The sequence below is a fragment of the Vombatus ursinus genome, unplaced genomic scaffold, assembly GCF_900497805.2.
Source record: "Vombatus ursinus unplaced genomic scaffold, bare-nosed wombat genome assembly UNPS02014805.1, whole genome shotgun sequence".
Lineage (NCBI taxonomy): Eukaryota > Metazoa > Chordata > Mammalia > Diprotodontia > Vombatidae > Vombatus > Vombatus ursinus.
The window spans coordinates 7127521-7133811 of record NW_020954583.1 but is presented as its reverse complement, the minus strand read 5'-3'; the positions used below and the strand labels follow the sequence as shown (position 1 = coordinate 7133811).

At 34.7% G+C, this 6291-nt stretch overlaps 1 pseudogene; it reads right to left on the bottom strand.

The window, feature by feature from the left end:
- Positions 1-2907: 2907 nt before the first annotated feature.
- LOC114051738 lies at positions 2908-5410 on the bottom strand (annotated as a pseudogene).
- Positions 5411-6291: the final 881 nt, after the last annotated feature.

The window sequence follows — 6291 nt, the reverse complement described above, 5'->3', positions numbered from 1 at the left end:
ATGAGATGTTCTATGCCTAGTTTGCATCCTGTTGTTTTCCAATTTTCCCATCAGATTTTGGCCAATAATGAGTTCTTTTCTGTAAATCTGGGGTCATTGGATTTATCAAACACTAGGTTACCATGGTCATTGACTATTGTGTCTAATCTGTTCTACTGACCCAACACTGTATTTCTTGGCCAATACCAAATCATTCTGATGATTGACACTTTATAATATAGTTTTAGATTGGGTATGGCTATGGCACTTTCCTTTGCATTTTTTTCATTAATTCCCTTGATATTTTGAACTTTTGTTCCTCCAGATGAATTCTGTTATTATTTTTTTTCTAGCTCTAAAATTAATTTTTTGTAGTTTGATTAATATGGCACTGAATAGGTAAATTAACTTAAATAGAATAGTCATTTTTTATTATATTAATTTGACCTATCCTTGAGCAACTGATATTCTCCAATTGTTTAACCTGACTTTATTTGTGTGAAAAGTATTTTGTAATTGTGTTCATATAGTTCCTGAGTTTGTCTTGGCATGTAGACTCCTAAGTATTTCATTTTTACAATTATTTTAAGTGAAACTTCTCTTCCTTTCCCTTGCTGCTGGGCTTTATTGGTCATATAAAGAATTACTGATGATTTCTATGAGTTTGTCTTATATCCTGCAACTTTACTAAAGTTGTTAATTATTTCAAGTAATTTTTTTAATTAATGCTCTAGCATCATACCAACTGCAAAGAGTGATATTTTTTCCTTATTGCCTTTTCTTATATCTTCAATTTCTTTTTCTTCTCTTATGACTATACCTAATATTTCTAATACTCTATTGAATAATAATGCTGATAATGAGCATCCTTGTTTCACTACTGATGTTATTGGGAAAGTTTCTAGCTTATCCCCATTACAGAAAATGCTTGCTGATGGTTTTAGATCGATATTGCTTATCATTTTAAGGAATTCTCCCTTTATTCCTATGCTCTCTTATATTTTTAATAGGAATGGGTGCTGTATTTTGTCATATTTTTAGTATCTATTGAGATAATTTTATGGTTTCTATATCCTTTGAAAAAGGATGTAGATGTTTATTATTATTATTATGTTAATAGTTTCAATAATTTATGTTAATTATGTTAATAGTTTTCCTAATATTGAATGGAGTCTGCATTGCTGGTATAAATCCCACCTGATCATAGTGTATAATCTTTATGATGCATTGGTGTAATTGCCTTGCTAGTATTTTGTTCAAAATTTTTCATCAATATTCATTAGGGAAATTGGTTAATTTTCTTTCTCTATTTTGGCTTCTCCTGGTTTAGAAATCAGCACAATTTTTGTCTCATAAAAAGAATTTGTAAGACTTCTTCTTTGTCTGTTTTCCCAAATAGTTTCTATAGTTGTAATTAATTATTCTTTAAATGTTTGGTAGAATTTATTCAAGAACCTAGCTGGCCCTGGGGATTTTTTATCTATTGAGTTCATTAATGGCTTGTTTAATTTCCTTTTCTAAGATGAGATTATTTAAGCATTCTATTTCCTAATCTGTTAATCTAGGTAATTTATATATTTTTTCTAAATATTTATCTATTTCACTCAGATTGTGAGATTTATTGGAATATAATTGGGCAAAATATTTCCTAATGATTGCTTTCATTCTTCTCTGGTGGTGATTTCATCCTTTTCATTTTTAATACTGGATGTTTGGTTTTCTTCTTTTAAGTCAAATTAATCTATGGTTTATCTACCTCATAGATTTTTTTTCCCCATAAAACCAGTCATTAAGTTTATTTATTTACTCCATAGCTTTTTTTTATTTTCAATCTTATTAATCTCACCTTTGACTTTTTTTTAGAATTTCTAATTTGTTTCTCAATTGGGGAATTTTAATTTGTACTTTTTCTATTTTTTTCTGTCTGTTTAGAGGCATGCTCAATTCATTGATTTGTTCTTTTTTTTTCCATTTTGTTGTTGTAAGAATTTAGAAAAATAAAATTTCCCTTAAGTACTACTTTGGCTGCATCCCATACCTTTTGGTATGTTATCTCATTATTGTCATTCTCCTTAATGAAATTATTGATCATTTCTCTTATTTGTTCTTTGACCCACCTTTACTTGATCTCCTCCCCTTCTACTTCCCTGTCTGATAAGTTAGATTTTTATATTCGATTGATTGTCTGTATGATTCCCGCTTTGAGCCAATACTGATGAGGGTAATATTCAAACAATGCTCATCATCCACTCTCCCATCTTTTGCTCAACTGTAATAGGTCTTTACTACCTCTTCATGTACAATAATTTACTTCTTTATACTTCTATTTTCCTTCCACACACGTTGTGCTTCTCTTTCTCATCCTTTTATTTTTTTGTGTCATTCCCTCAAATTCACCTTATACCTGTGTTGTCTATTTATGTATATTCCTTCAAGCTGAACTATTAGTGATGCAATTTTTAAGAATTATGAGTATCATCTTCCTGTGTCAGGATGTCAATAGTTTACCTCTATTGAATCTTTTTTTTTTAACATCCCAGAAATTTATTGAATGTTCTGCTTGAGTACAATGAATGTAGAAAGAGTAGGATTTTTTGCTTTTGGTGCTCCTGGTAAATCTCAAAGAGGCACTAACTGGGAGGGGACTGCCAATCAGAAGTAAAGATGGAAAACCTCAGGTTCAGGTGGATGATCTCAGCTTGTAAGGTTGTAGTCTCTTAGTGAAGTTAAGCCACTCCCTTTAAAAGAGATCAATGTGTGAAGGTAGGAGGGCATTTCACATGCTGGTTTGTTGAAACATTTAAATACTTTGAAATACAAAATATTCAGCTTTGAAGTTTTCAATCCAGGAAAACTTTCAATTCTAAGGTGTCTAAGCCAGGAAGAACTGGTTTGTGTTCTTCCAGTCAGATGCCTTTTCCCAAAAAGTTAGTCTTCAGCTTTGGCTTCCATTTCTTCAGCAGCACCATCTCTGTCCGCCTCATCATTTTCCCTCTCAAACCTCTCCAATTGTCTTGCAAGCTCAGTTTCATCTGTGTCTGTGACCACTTTGGGCTTCATTTGAACATTGAAGACACCTCTCTTCTCCTCAGTCTTTTCTTTGATGACAGTCATAAACTCATTGAGGACATACAGGCCCTCTGTTCTCTCTAGGGTTGTAGTAGTCATCACATGCCAAGGAAGTGCTATCAGTTAATCTTGATGGACATGTTTTCTGTGGAAAAATTCAAACCTGTTCTCAGAGCTTCTTTTACAGCATCAATAACCTCATAATCATAACAAGCCACTTCAATCTCAGCTCCAATTTTCACAGCTTGTGGTGTCAAGCACCTATTTATGTTATCAATCAACACTCGTCTTTCATCTTCATTCAAATTCAGTCTATCTAGGATTGAAGGGTCTGAGACTGCATGTTTAAATGCAACATAGGCAGCATATCCTAGTCTCTTGTACTTGTCATCAAAGACCCAGGCAGTTCACTGGAATAGGATCTCCAGCTGCTCACCCTTACTGTGCTCTAACACCTCAGCAACATGGCAAAGGATGCTATGAACAGTTTTGGATTTGGTGAATTTGTCTCCACATTTGATTGCTTCTTCTGGAGAAACTCTTCTTTTTGACAAATTAATATACCTTTTTATTTGTCCACTCTAATGACAACCTCATATTCATTTCTGCCAATTCAGATGAGTTTGCAAATGGAGTGGATACATCTTCTAGGCAACTCACTAAGAAGAATCATGCCCTCATGCTTCTCTTGGGTATTGACATTAGAGATCAAATTTGTTGGTTTAGTTCTGTTCTTATTCTTACAAATGCTTGAAATCCTTCTATTTCATTAAATGACCATTTTTTCCCATCAATGTATTATGCTTAAATTTGTTGGGTAAGTGATTCTTGGCTGTAGTCCTAGCTCCTTTACCTTCCAGAATATAATTTTCCATGACCTCTGGTCCTTTAATATTGTAGCTATCAAGTCCTCTGTAATCCTGATTATGACTCCTTGATATTTGAATTGTTTCTTCTTGGCCACTTTTAGTATTATTTCCTTGACCTGATAGCTCTGAAATTTGGTTATAATGTTCCTTGGAGTTTTTATTTTGGGACCTCTTTCCTGTGGTGATTGGTGGACTCAATGCCTATTTTGCTCTTTCATTCTAGGACAGCAGTGCAGTTTTTCTTGATAATTTCTTAAAAGAAGCTGACCAGGTCCACCTTTTAAGTATTATAATGATTGTAATATTGTCTCTCCTAGATCTATTTTTCGGGTCAGTTGTTGTCCCATCAGATATTTTTCATTTTTCTTCCATTTTTTCATTCTTTTGATTTTGTTTGATTGATTCTTGATGTTTCATAGAGTTTTTAGCTTCCACTCACCCAATTTATGGTGTTGTTTTCCTGCTTTAGCTTTTGTACTTTCTTTTCCATTTGGCCAATTGCACTCTTTAAGGAGTTCTTTTCTTCAGTGGATTTTTGTATCTCCTTTTCCATTTGACCAATTCTGGTTTTTAAGCAATATTTCTACCTTTCTTCTATGATTTTTAAGTTTCTTTTTGAGTTCTTCCATAAGTTCTTTCTGGGCTTGAGACCACTTCCCATTTTTCTTTGGGGTTTTGCCCAATGTTTTAATATTGTTATCCTCTTCTGAGTTTGTGTCTTGGTCTTCTCTGTCACCATTATAACTTTCTATGGTCAGATTCTTTTGTTGTTGTTGTTGTTGTTTGTTTATCTTTTTTATTGGCCCTTTTCCTTTCTTTTCAATTTGATGCCTACTTCCATGATGAAAAGGTGTCTGACTTCTTCTGTTAATAGCTGCAGATCCTGGCTATTTGCCTAGTACTATGCTGAGGTCCACAGGGGACCCTCCTGTCTGCTGTAGTGTTGAAATGGTGGGTGGATGGTGGATGGCACTGCTGGAAACATTAGGGGTCTGGCAGTTTACCTGACTGGGGTTATGGTGGTGGTGTTTTGACTATGCTGAGGCCTGGTGAGATTTTTCTGCATTTCCCTGGGGCTATATTTAAACTTTTGGAGGTCAGGTCACTGGAGGGTGCCTGTTTACCTACACTGAAGCTTATGGAAGTCTGGCCTATTTTCTTGTCGCACTGGAGGATACCTGTTTACTGAGAGCTGTGCTGAAGCACATGGAGGTGCTGAAACTTGAGAATGCTGAAGCACCCAGTGGTGCTCTGAGCTACAGTCTACCAGTTCCTCTGGTTATATTAAGGCATGCGAGGGGACCTGGTGTTGGCATTTACCTGCTCCACCACACTGGTGCTCAGAACCTCCCACTGGTTTGCTGAAGTGTGCCTTGCTGTTGCCTTACTGGGACACTTCCTGTCCTGGACTGCACTCTCCTTTTACCCAAGTGACACATACCTTTCTTGTAGATCCCCCAGGTCTCACCGGCTAAAGGACCACTCCACCCCATCTTTCTGCTGACTCCACTGTTCCAGGATTTGTTCTTGGGTGCTATTTTATGTTTTTTTGGAGGTGAATATGTGAGAGTCACTGTTATTTAATGCTCACTCTCCCATTTTGACTCCCAGAAGTCCAAACTGGTTTTATTAAAAAAAAAATGAATAAACTGTTGGTAAATTTGATTAAGTAAAGAAAGAATAGGGATGACTAGGTAGTGCAGTGGAAAGAGCACCAGCCCTGGAGTCAGGAGGACCTGAGTTCAAATCCAGCCTCAGATATGTACTAGCTATGTGACCCTGGGCAAGTCACTTAACCCCATTGCCTAGCCAAAAAAAAAAAAAAGTTCAAAAAAAAGAAAGAATAAAAACAACTTGGCAGTGTCAAAAATGAAAAAGATGAATTTACCACCAATGAAGATGAAAATAAAGGAATTATTAGAAGATATTTTTTCTCAGATACATGCTAATAAATATAATAGCCTAGGTTAAAAGGATGAATACATACATACATACACATATATATGAACACAAATTGCCCCAATTAAGATATGAGGAATTAGCATATTTAAATAATTCTATTTTAGAAAAAGAAATTTAAAAAACCATAATGAGCTCCCTAAGAAAAAGTCTCCAGGGTCAGATGGACTCATTATATATACTTAGAAAAATAAGCAAAGAAGAAATCTTACCAAATGGGCAATATTAGGAAAACTATTAGTACAACTGTTCATATCAATAATAAAACCAACAAAACTCATATGATTATGTCAATTAAAGAGGAAGCTTTTGAAAAATGCCATACCATTACCATTAAAAACACTAGAAAATATAGGAATAAGTGGAGCTTTCCTTAAAATGATAAGCAGTATCTATCAAAAACAACCAGCAAGAA